Source organism: Narcine bancroftii, chromosome 10 (genome assembly GCF_036971445.1).
Source record: "Narcine bancroftii isolate sNarBan1 chromosome 10, sNarBan1.hap1, whole genome shotgun sequence".
NCBI lineage: Eukaryota > Metazoa > Chordata > Chondrichthyes > Torpediniformes > Narcinidae > Narcine > Narcine bancroftii.
Genome location: NC_091478.1, coordinates 84,703,807 through 84,716,525, shown reverse-complemented (window position 1 = coordinate 84,716,525; position 12,719 = coordinate 84,703,807). Strand labels below are relative to the sequence as shown.

The following is a 12,719-nucleotide window of genomic DNA, read 5'->3' as shown; positions in this document are numbered from 1 at the left end:
TTCCAAAACCAACTGCCAAACCAAGGCCACCGTAAATTGGAGGTCAAACACCTAATATTCCATCTGGGCACTCTCCAATTGGATGGCATAACATCGACTTCTCTGTTTTCTGCTTGATCTCTCCTCATTCTCCCTTCCTTTCCTATTCCTCTATCTCCTTTCCTCCAGCTCTCCACCCCCTTCCCTCTCCATTCACAGAGCCATTCAACCCCCCCTCCCTTGTTGGCAGTTGTTCCCTCCCTCCAGTGGGTTTGTGCTCTTCCCCCTGCTCCCTTCCTCACGCCTCACCATTTTATTCAGGCACCTGCCTACATTTTGCTCATACCTTGATGAAGGGCTCAGGCCTGAAAGGTTTGTTAAGTATCTTTATCTTTGCTGTATAAAGTACCCTGTTTCACCTTCTCCAGCATTGTGTTTTTAGTTTATTTCCAGTCTTTGCCCTCATAATTTTGTATACCTGAATCAGTTCACTCCTCCGCCTCCTTTGCTCTGAAGAAAACAAATCCTAGCATACCCAGTTTCCATACCCAATCTCCTTTGAGCCCTCTGCAGTGCGAGCATATACTTCCTGAAGTGTGCTGACCATCTTACAAAATACTCCAGGAGTTGCCCAACAGAAGTTTTAGACAGTTGTATCATAATCTCAGTATTATAGTCTATGGCCCAGCTATTGAAGACATATTCTATACACCTTCTTAACCACCTTATTTGCCAGCGCTGTTGCATTTAGGAATCTCCCGAAATTGTGCACCAAAAGCTCTTTATCCATCAGGCTCCTCCCAACATTTTCTGATTAAATTCCACCTGCCATTTCTTTGCCCAGCTTACCAACCACTCAGTATTGTTCAACTGCAAAAAAAATGTCTGTCTTGCTCACTATCAACAACACCATCTCCAAACTTACTAAGTACTGTATACTTCCAACATTCACATCCAGATCATTAATGTGTGCACCAAACAGCAAGTGTCCCAGCACCTTACAGGCTTCCAATTGCAAAATGATCCTTTATCATTACTCTCTGCCTCTTATCACCATGCCAGTATTGGATCCAAATTGTCATAGATTTCATGGGCTCCCACCTTATACTTTAATTAACCCTTGCTTGGTGCTATTTGATCTTCCTTTTCTTTGAAATTTTATACTCTTTAAATTATGCTCTCAACACAGCTGAATATAATGCTAGAGATAACCTGAGGGTTTGTTCACAGAAGATCCCTTCTCACTGTACTAGGTATTTTGTGACAAATATACTGGCATCTGTTGGCCTGGACGATTGGCAGCCAATATTTCCCTCTGTCATCCTGGAGAACATTTAAGAGGGTAGTGTGGCTCCAGAAAAAAGTGTAGGGAATGAGCACATGGCAGAGGGATGGATCCAACTCAAAGCAGTCCTAATAATGTTAGATCTCTGAAGAGATGAGTATTGGAATTATTGGTGTGGACTGAGCATGCTCTTTTCTCAAAGGCAACCTTGTATTTTCTTTCGATATTGTAATATCTTCTCTGATCTTTCTGACATCCCTTAGTTCTTTGTGATTTAAAGTTTTATGTGTGGAAATACTATTTAGTCAAATGTACAAAATGATCTCAATTTGGTGCCTGATTGCATTCACATTTCCTACTCAATTCAGTTTTGTACCCATCCCTTTCACCTCCCCTTCTATTAATGTGGGACATGTTGGCGTTCAGTAAAACTGTGAAATGAGGTCAAAGGGTTTGACATTATGGTTGAAGTTACTTTAGAATTTTTTGTGATGTTTGAGCAGACCCTCAGAGTTTGTTACTCTTGGTAGCTCGAGAGTCTCTGCCTCACTGTGACATCCGCTGGAGTCACCACAGGAAGCCTATTTTCCAACTACAAAGCTCATTTTCTTGATTCCAGTCCAAGCCGGCAAGGGAAATTCTACTACTTGCCTTAAGTACTTTGTGCACATGTTATTGATCAGTAATTAATAGCACATGCTATTAAAGTAATTTACTTTGTCATTTAATGGAGTGAATTTTCATTTATTATTTTAAACATCTTAATTTAAAAAGTCAAATGCACAATATGTGTCAATTTTACTTGCATAATTTGTTTTCTGTGTGAATTTGAAATGCAGATAAGAAAGTTTTTTTAATCATGTTTACTTGGTCCTTCTGTAAAGCCTCACCATATAAACTGTGTTATTGAAAAGTTCTGTAAAGCCTCACCATATAAACTGTGTTATTGAAAAGTTAACCCGCACTGTTGCAATTGGACCTCTTGACTTCAGACTTGGATGGAATCTGATGTAGTAGCTCGCCAAAACAAAAAATGTCAAAAATACTGAACATTCTCTGCGGATAATATATGTAATCTTTCAAGGATTAAAATATTTAGAAGAATTCTTGATTGAAGTTGATCTCTGTCAGAGCAGCAATTAGTGTCATTATTTTATAACAAAGGAAGGAAGTATCAACTAATCTTCCTGTTCTCAGTGACCTCTCTGAGAAGTGCATGAATAGGATGTCAGGTGAAGACAGAATCCATGTGATGCCACCACTGCCCCCCACCCCCCCTTCCCCGCCACCCTCCAGTCTCCAGTAAAAGAGCTTGCAGTCATTTCCTGACTAGCCTCTTGGGGGTGTATGGGAAAGGAATGAGGGAGAGAACATATTTGCGGGGGCTGGAAGTGGCAGAGGAGTTCAGTATTCCAACAATTAAATACTCATGAATCTAGATAATTATTGGCATCAACACATCTTTGATTTGATTTGGTGGTTCAATGATTCCCCTGCAAATAACCAATAAAAAGCTGTGTCGTTGTCACTTTTTAATACTATTAAGACATCATCATTAAGAAGGGTACATACTGTATCTCCTGTAATTTGAAATACACATCCACTGGTCTTCATTTTCTGAAAGAAAGTTGTGTTTTAACAAATCTGTATTATAGTTATTAAATTTGCAAATAATTGATTTTCTCCTTGATGTGTGCCTTGTACATATTTCCTGTTAATAACTACATGGAAGAAATGAATATTTCAAAGCTTTATTATGCTGCAGGTTTTTAAACAAAGACCTCTTTCTATATGAAACAAAGAGCTCTTTATATAATCAAGCTCTGAATTACCTGTGTTTCTTTTGTGTGAAAATATTTACTGGTTAACTATTCCTAGCATTGATTTTGTGTCCTGTATGGGCCACTGGTACTTATAGAGATCCCAAAATAGTTATGTAAAGCAAAGCTTAGCTTGTGACAGCAATCTCTGTTTACGACTTTTAGCAGACCTATGAATTCTCAGTCAAGTGGTCTATTTTGTTGAGATCGTTGTCAACTATGTGAATAGCGGGACTATATGAATTCACTGTGTGGCCTCAGATGAGGCATAGTGTCACAAAGTCATTCATCATGGAACAGGACTAGTAGCCTACTTCGTCCAAGCCCACTAAGTTGTCTCATTTGGTCCACATCTTTCCAAACCCTTTGTTTTCATATATCTGTCCAGATACCTTTTGAACATTGTAATTGTACCTGCTTCTATAGACTCTTCTGGCAACTTGTTCCAGGTATGATATTCTCTGAATGAAAATGTTGCTCCTTCAGTCCCTCTTAAATGTCTTCCCTCTCATTTTAAACCTCTGCTGTCTAGTTTTCCAATCATCTGCCCTTAGAAAGAAACTGTGAGAATTCACTTTATCTTTGCTTCTTATTATTTTATGAGGTCATCACTCAGCTTCCTACACTCTAAGGAATAAATATCCAACCTGTTCCATCTCTCCCTATAATTTAATCCTTCCAGTCCAGGCAACATCCTACTGAATCTCCTTTGTACCTTTTCCAGCTTATTGATCTTCTTATAATGGGGTGCTACAACTTACACACTGTACTCTAAGTGTGGTCTTATCAATGCCTTGTACAATTGGATTGCAAGGTCCCACTCAATGGGTCACCCAATGAAAGTGAACACGCCAAAATGCTTCCTTTACCACCCTATCCACCTGAGTCTCCACTTTCATGGAACTTTATGCACCTGTTCCACAAGTCTCTGTTCTTCAACACTCTCCAGGGCCATGCTACACTTCTACCCTGGTTTGACTTACCAAAGTACAGCCCCTCATACCTGTCAGAGTTGAACTCCTTTTATCTTTCCTTGGTCCACCTTCTCAGCTGATCAAGATCCTCATATAACCTTGAATATTGTTCCTCACTATCCACTTTACCACCAAATTTAGTGTCATCTACAAAGTTATGGAGCATGTTAATCATGTTGGCATCTAAATTGTTATGATGGATGACAAACAACAATGGGCACAGATCTATCATTGGAGTAACAACCATCTATTACCATCAAGCACATTTGGAATTCAATCGGCCAGCTCACCTTGGATCCTGAGATAGAATCTTCTCAACAGACCTGCCATGTGGATCTTGTCAAAGGCCTTGCTAAAGTCCATATATACTGCATAACATCCAGCACTGCTATCATCAATGCTCTGTCAGATTTGTGAGACTCGATCTCCCACCCACTCACAGCCATGCTAATTGTCTCCAATCAATTCCTGCTGATTGATCCCATCTGCCAGAATTTCACCCAACAATTTCCCATGACTGATGTCAGGTTTACTGGTATGTAGTTGTAAGATTTGACCTTGCTCCCCTTGCAAAATAATGGCATGACATTAGCCACCCTCCAGTCTTCCAGCACTTTATCTATGGCAAAAGATGATGCAAATATCTCTGCAAGAGCCTCTGTAAATTCTCCCATTGCTTCTCAGAAAATCCGAGGATGCACTTGATTAGGTCATGGAGATTTGCCCATGTTAATGCTCTCCAGGGCTGTCAACACCTCCTCTATGGTACTTCACACATGGTCCAGGACATTACAATTTGATTGCTTTAATTGCATAGGTTCCATAATCATCTTCTCCATAATAAAGACTGATGGGAAATATTCATTAGAATATCATCCATTCCTGTGGCTCCACATAAACATGACCATGGTGATCTTCAATGGGGGCAATTCTCTTTCCAGCAATGTCGGACGTAGCTCTTGTGGTGCTGAGTCCTGCTTTTTAGAGGGCATCACATGTCCTCAACAACCACTGTGTATGGAAATTACATTCAGCTTGTTGGCTTCTTGGACAGTTGAAATATAAATAGAACAATGGCCCACTGCTTCAGTGCATCTTGTGAAAATGTGCCACAAAAATGAATTACATATTTATGAGGTCTCTCATTTTGGATACTCTGAGATTTTTTTAAAAATATCTGCCACGTTTGGATGGCAAGAGAGAAGAACAAAACTTAACTCTGAAGAAGTTAGACAAAGGATAAATAGGGAGAGAAAATCACAAATTGTAAAAGAAGAAGGAAATAATGTCTGTACTTCCTTGACTTTGTATCTCATCTTAATATTTAGTGTGTGGGGGAGAGTTGTAATACTTTTAGTGTCTGGACAATGGGATTGTTGTGGATTGATGTTGAGGAATGCAGATTGGTTTTATTGCTGGAAACGAATACATGTATTGGGCATGTAATTGATAGGCCAGCATTTTACTGGTGTAGCCCCTGACTGCCTGCACTGTAAATGAGATGGTGTCGCTGCCTGTGGAGACCTTAAAACTAATTAAAGAGGTCATTCTTTCAGTGCCGACACTATAACACGGAGCAAGTGGAATTGTTAGTTGCCAGATGTGCTGTGGAATTTGGGCTGAATTATAAATTGAGCAGTTCCTGCAACAGGGGAGTTCCAAAATATTAACAATTAACTGATTTTTTTTATATACAAAAGTTCATTTAATTTGATACCTTGAATGAAGCACATGATATATTTGTACGTTCATTTTTTAAAAAAAACTCACTGTTCCTTTTATTATCCTTCATTATAGGGGAAGCAAGGTTATTTGATGAGTCATATTTCTAAATGTTGCAATCTCAGTGTGTAATTGCCCTCTTGTTTAAACTACTCAAGTTTTAATAGCTGTGACTGTACAATGTGCATGAGTTTGCAATGTTGGTTCTCAGTTGGTTTCAAAATAGCATTCAGTGCATGCATTTTGGACGTTTGTGGGGTTGCATGCCTTGTTGTTGAAGGCAATTTGCTGAGTGGGATGATTGTAATGTCAATCAGCTTGCTGATTGACACTGATACTGGCATTGTGGAGCTCAGCACTGTGTGAAGCTCCACATAATGCACCCATTTAACAGCAGGATGGAGCCCACATCCCCCAGTCAACCACGCCCCCTGATGGTGCAATTTGAAAGGATCATCCTCTATCAGTTCAGAGGCTTGTGTATTTCTTTGGGCTGTTGCTTTAGTTGTTCAATTAATTGTCAGGGGCTTTGTAAAAGTTATTCAAAGTTTATAAGCAGGTGCTGGACAAACTGGACTTGAGAACAGTGGATCTCCTGGGTATATTAGAAGTATAGCAGCTGGAAGGAATGAACAGAGGACAAGTGCAGCATATGTAGGAAGATGGGAGGAAGAGGTGGGGGGGGGGTGCGACATGGTGTTTGTTGTTGGGGTGCGACTGTAAGGTGTATGGGGGAAGTGACCAAAGGGATCACAGCTAGAGGCCATATCCGTTGAGTGCATTTTCTCATAAGAACTTTCACAACTGCCTATAAAATTACTGAACTTCAGAAATGGGACATTTGTTAAAATATGCCATCTGTCCCAGCCATGCATTCAACCTTGATCAAGGATCATGATGCCTGTAGCTGTCAGGTCAATTTGGCATGAACTTTCATGGGCCATTCTTTTTCCAGCTGGAATTAGAATTATTTGTAGCACATCCATAGCTTGCTGTCCATTGCTGATCATGGAAATTGCTGTAGCCCACAATTCAACGACAGCAGTCTACACATCATTTTCTCTTTTCAAAGACCAGGGGATGGTATGAGCTCATGATATTTTGTGGTACCCTAATCTTCTGTTTGCCATTGACTTCATGCCTATTGCTTGTATGTGCAGTACAAAGAAAATAATTTAAATTACTTAAAAGTGTCCTGCTTGGGTATGGCCAGAAGTCCAGCATACAGAATAATACCTTATTCCATTAAGGTTTTTCAAAGTTATAGCCACCTTGGCAAACCACTGAATGAGTAAAACCTATCATCGGTTGATGACATGAGTGTACAACCCTCACCCAAGCAGCAAAAGCTATTTAGAATCTAAAAGGGTACACCAATGGCACTTTGGATCAATGCTCCCCTGCCTTGGTTGACTGAAGGAGGTCTGCCGTTCTCACCATAGGTGTTATTAAGTGTGGTACTGTTCTGTGTGCTGCACAATCTCCTGCATAAAAGGGCATCACCTTTGCCAGCTGTAGTATGGCGAGCGGCTAAAGACCAAAGCTTTTGCGGTGAGGGGAGGAGGAGGGGAAGCAACTCTGCCAGTCCCAGACTGCTGCTTCTAATTGTGTGTCACCTTTTACTGCAAGGGAGAAAGGAAAATATATCTGAGAATATTGCATGATGCATTTGGGTGAGTCACCTTAGTGCATTGAAAGCAGCCGTTGGACATGGCTGTGATTCTTCCACAACGTTGGAGGGTTTCTTTGGGAGATGTGTGAAGACATATCAGGTCTCTCGTCCATCAAATCCTCCAGTGCAGCGATGGTATTTCAAGGAACCCAGCCTTTGCTGTGTAATGCCCCTCTTCAACATCTCCAGGATGGTATTAGGGCTCCAAAAAACCTACTCAGATCTGCTGCAGCCATGTCGTACTTCTCCAGGTAGTGGAGAGCTAGCTGCTCATAATATTGTTGCGCTGCCGAGTTCTGCAGCAGTTGCACCGAGCGACCATGCAACGACTTTAACAGTTTCCAAAACAAAAGCAGATTGTAATTAAATTGCATATACAAGGTACCAGGTCTGAAGTCAAAATAGAGTAAAGGATTGTCTGTTTTGCCCCATTCCCACATTTCCGTTGCTGGGATGTGATTATGGCAAGAGTCTTCTATCTGATTCGATTGCTCGTGTATCAAGCAATCATTCTTCAGAATAGAAATAATATAAGAGCTAGCCGAATGCTGTCCTCATTCAGATTTACTGCAGATTTTCTTGCTGAATAAATTGCATATAAATATAATTGTTTTTCTTACATTCTCCTTGGAGAATACGAAAATTGTCACCACATGGAGTAAATGAGGGAAAATGGCTTGTATGTATTTAAAATGCGTTTGAAAGAAAGGAACAGATGGACATAGATGGTGTAAGGTTATATGGGGCAATAACACTGGTACAGAATGTTGGGGGTGAATGGCCAGTTCCCATGTTGGAAATGCTATGTGAACAGAGAGTTCTTCAATGGAACCTCAGATAAAAACTTGAAATGATTTTTTAAATTCCTTTTTGCTTAATAAGTCCTGGAATAAATTTATATTGTATGTGCCATGAGTTGTAGCTGTGATTGATCTGAATTATTACTTTTTTAATTGTAACTTCATTGCTGGGGATCAACATTTACCATTAGTATTTCACTGCCTATATTTTATTTGAGATGGTTACAGCAAAGGGTTAAGGTGAATCTATTAAAACTGGGGCAGAAGCTGTCACTCAAATCCTTTCCTCCAAGAACTATGGTACTTGGCTGACCCCCTAGCTTGTAATATGTGAAAAACGCTAAGAGATAAAGTGTAAACTTTGAGATAAATGTCTGGATGTTGTAAGAGGAAAATGTAGACATGAAAGCAATTCCAAGCCTCACAAAAAAAAAGCTGTCAGAATAAAATATTGCTCTTTACAGTTTTCCAGTTCAAGAACTAAGGTTGTAAAATAAATTACAAAATAAAGTCAAAAATATGTAGCATGGCTGTCTCTTCACTTACTTTATCATACTTGACATTTTTTCTATTTGGAATATCAGGTAAGGAGTAGGTCTCTTTGGAGGTCAGCAAATTGCTTGTCCTTTAATGAGGATTTGTCTTGAAAGGTTCAGGACTGTTCAGTGCAGAACTGAGTTTGATTATTTCTGCTTTCTTCGTGATGCATTTAACCATATAACCATTTATGGAGCGGAAACAGGCCATGTTGGCCTTTCGAGTCCGCACCGGTTCACTCCTTGAATACATTCACCTGCTTGCTTCAACAGACCTCATGGAGACTCGCTGTAAACAGAGTTGGTAAAGGCTTGGGAAAAGGGCTAATATCCTGGTTTTTGAGGGAGACATTCGAGCAAAGGGGACCATCAGGTCACAAAAGAAAAACGCTCAAACCATTAATGTCGAAAGGTTGAGAAGGACATCAGCATTGACCAAGTAGCTCATTTTGTAATCATGTTACCTCCTATGCAAGTATCTAGAGTTTGAATCTTCTGCATTTATTTGCAGCATGTGTGACTAAGCACTTTACAGGGAGTTACTAAAATGGTCCTTAAAATTTTCATAGATAATGGGAAGGAGAAAGTGAGGACCAGTTGTCTTGATGTAAAGCCTGTTTTGTGAGAAAGTTCAGCCATGATTTTTTTTTCCCCCATGATGCCGAGATAAATGAGCTTTTGACACTAACTGTGGATGAAGAATAGTCATGTGAATGGGCTAGCATGACGACAGTTGGCACTTAGGAAAGTGTTCGCACATTTGGAAGATAAAAGTTGTAAGAAAAGGAGAATATGTCTTTCTCAAAGTATTATTGTTATAATCAGGATGTTACCAACTCTCTAGTGGATGTTGATTAAATGTAAAACAAGATACTTATTAGAGAGCATCAAGACAGAAACCAACTACGTTCTTCCCAACAGTTCTCATCAGCAAAATACATTGTTCTTCCCTCAATGTAGTGCAATACACAAAAGTGCTGGAGAAACCCAGCAGGTCATGCAGGGTCCATCAGAAGCAAAGGGATATCAGGCCTCTCTCCTTTTTGCTCTGACTTTGGCAAAAGGCTGAAGCCTGAAACGTTGGTTATAAATAACCCTTTGCTTTCGATTGATGCTGAGTGACTTCCTTGAGTTTCTTCAGCACTTTTTGTGGATTCACAGCATCTGCAGACTTTTCCATTTAACCACGTGGTTCTCTGATTGTTTATTTTTGTATCGCTGTGTCTGAGGCCATTGCCATGCCCCTGCTCCACTTTTGGGCTGAGCATCCAACTGGACTAGGAGCAGGAACAACTCTTCGGCCTGTTACCCTGTTATGGACTGGATTGCTCAGCCAACAGGGGAGTTTGAAAGATGATTGAGCATGAATTTGAGGCATATTCTTTGAGGCAAAGGTCCACTTTAGACATGCAATTTGAAAAATACAAATAAAAAAGACAGCAAATATGATTATTATTTAACAAGTGATTTCCAATAATGAGAATTCTTTAAAAGGGAGGGTTTGCAATTTACTTTCTGTTTAAAAATTCATGAGATCCAATGAAACATGTACATTAATTAAATCACTTAGCTTCTTGTTTTGACAACTTGTTATTGCAGAATTTTCTAACTGAGCATGACTTTTTCTTTCACTTTAATATCAATGTTGGCTGGTCTTTTGGCTAGTTTCATTCAGAGATTTGACTGGTCCATTATTTGAAGTTCTCTTCTCCGTGAGGACAGTTATATGTTTATATTTAATCTTCACTTAATGACACTGAACTGTAGAATGTCAGTGAGACTGATTACCTTTTAACTCTTGTACTGTATTAATAGTTTTTGTGTGTTCCATAAATAAGGGACAATGTCACCTTGGGTTTAAATATGGATAAGTATAGAGAATTCCAGGGATCTGTTATTTTTGATCTAATAAAAAATGCTTGCCTTTGTTCCCTGCAGAATGTTATTTTTCAACATGCTTTGGCAAATGATACTCTTTCTTGAAGACTTACTATGCCATGTGGATAGTGGATACAGTAAAGTAAAATCCTGGGATCCTTTAAGGCTTAAACTTGTTTATCTAAGAGTTAATATTGCAATTAGTATCTACATGAAATAACTGAACCCAAATTAAAATGGAACTGAACAAAACAAATGTTTGCTTGGGTTTTCATTTGTCTTGAATTCCAAAGGTCTGCTACACTTATCCTGGGAGCTTTGAAGTGACTTACAAGAGATTGCTATAAAAGCAAAAGAAATAGAAAATCAAATAGATCTAATCCAGTGTTTTAAAAAAATCCATATTTTAGACTTATTGTAGTTCCTTTAGCAGTCCTTTACCAAAAAAAATCCCTTTGAATCTGGTTAGTTTTCATTTACATTTGTAGTCATCAAATATCTTACAGGAAGTCACATGAAAGAATAAAATGAAGAGTGAAGGGGCAAATTGCAGGAGAAAAAATTTGAGAATGGTAGAGTCAGGGAACCAGTGAAACCTAAATGTAAAAATCCAGCCTCTTAAATTGAAATTTCACACTGACTGGTGAAAGCAGGCACCCACCTTCTTTTATAAGATTGTTGTCAAGGGTTAATGGTGAAGAAAGAAAGTTCTTTGTTTGGAGAGCAGGCATTAAGAAAGCATATGATTGTAAAACTGCAAGCACCAAGTTCCTTCCTGAATAGTATGGATTGAAGAGGGAGGAGCTGGTAGTCCTTGTGATGTTCACTGAGTTTACCATGATTATACTCTTAGTCTTTTCTTTGATGTTTTGCAAGGCTGTCGACCAATTAACCCTATCTGCTAAGTGTAGAATGGGCTGACATAAAACAATCCATTGATGCAGTCCAAGAAATCTCAAAAGGGATTTAGGATATTTCTGTGGTGTGGGCTTGTGATCAAAGGAAAAAATAGAATCCGATCTCATTATAGCCAATTCTTTTGTTGCTAACCTCCACCCTCCAATCTGTCCTTTGCTTGGAAGCAGTTGCAACTTTTAAGTCAGGAGAGGGTAGTGCCGTTTTCAAAAGACTCTATAATGGAAATGAATTACATGTTATGGTGCACGTGAGAGGTAATACAGAATAAATCCACATAGATTGCACAATTTTAGCTAAAAGGATTATTGCTCATGTACTTTCAACAACTATATATATAATCAGTCAGAGAAACATTTCATAAAAACCTAAGGGGACAGTAAATAAGGTTCTATATATATAGAACCTTATTTACTGTCCCCTTAGGTTTTTATGAAATGTTCCTCTTACTGATTACTAAGTTTTCTGATTACTGATTTCCAAGATAGGGTGAATTTTACTTTGTCCTTCTGGAGCATAGAGGAATATGTTCCTTTAATCGACCATCCCCCCCCCCCAAAAAGTTTGGGTTGTAATCTGGCTCGAGGTTCTCCTCCCACTCTTTCTGCATATAAGAAATGAATAATAGAATTGCCACCAGGCTGCCAGTTGAGATTGTAGGTTAGTTTTGATAAAAATCATTGGGATTGGCACGTTCATATAATGAAGCAGCCTACTGGACTATCCGCCCAATAGACAAGGTTCACGGTTAAAATTGCACAAAAATATTGAGAATATCGTGATCCTGATGCAAAGATCTTAACTGATTCTAACACCTGTGAAAATTAACATAATCATCACTTCTAAGTTTTGCAACCCAATGGATAAATACAGTGACAAATTCTGAACGAATAAAAACATTCTATTGAAAATTATTTCCTATAATTTAAAGTTACTGACAAGGCATGTGTGCAACTTGATGGAAATCCTATTACATGTTGGCAATTAAATGTTTAGATGTACTGTTCAAACCTTACTGGAATAAGCTTGATCCCGTTTTTGTAGCAATTTGTGGTGTTACCTTTTGTCATAAGAACTCTGACCCCCCCCCCTTCAATTTTTTTTCAGTTTCTTTTCTGTTCCTTTCTAGGGAGATAAA

General features: G+C 39.0%; 1 protein-coding gene across 4 annotated transcripts in view; it reads left to right on the top strand.

Moving 5' to 3' along the window:
* Window positions 1-12,719, top strand: part of nkd1 (NKD inhibitor of WNT signaling pathway 1) — an 88,608-nt gene that overhangs the window by 15,919 nt on the left and 59,970 nt on the right. The window lies entirely within an intron of this gene.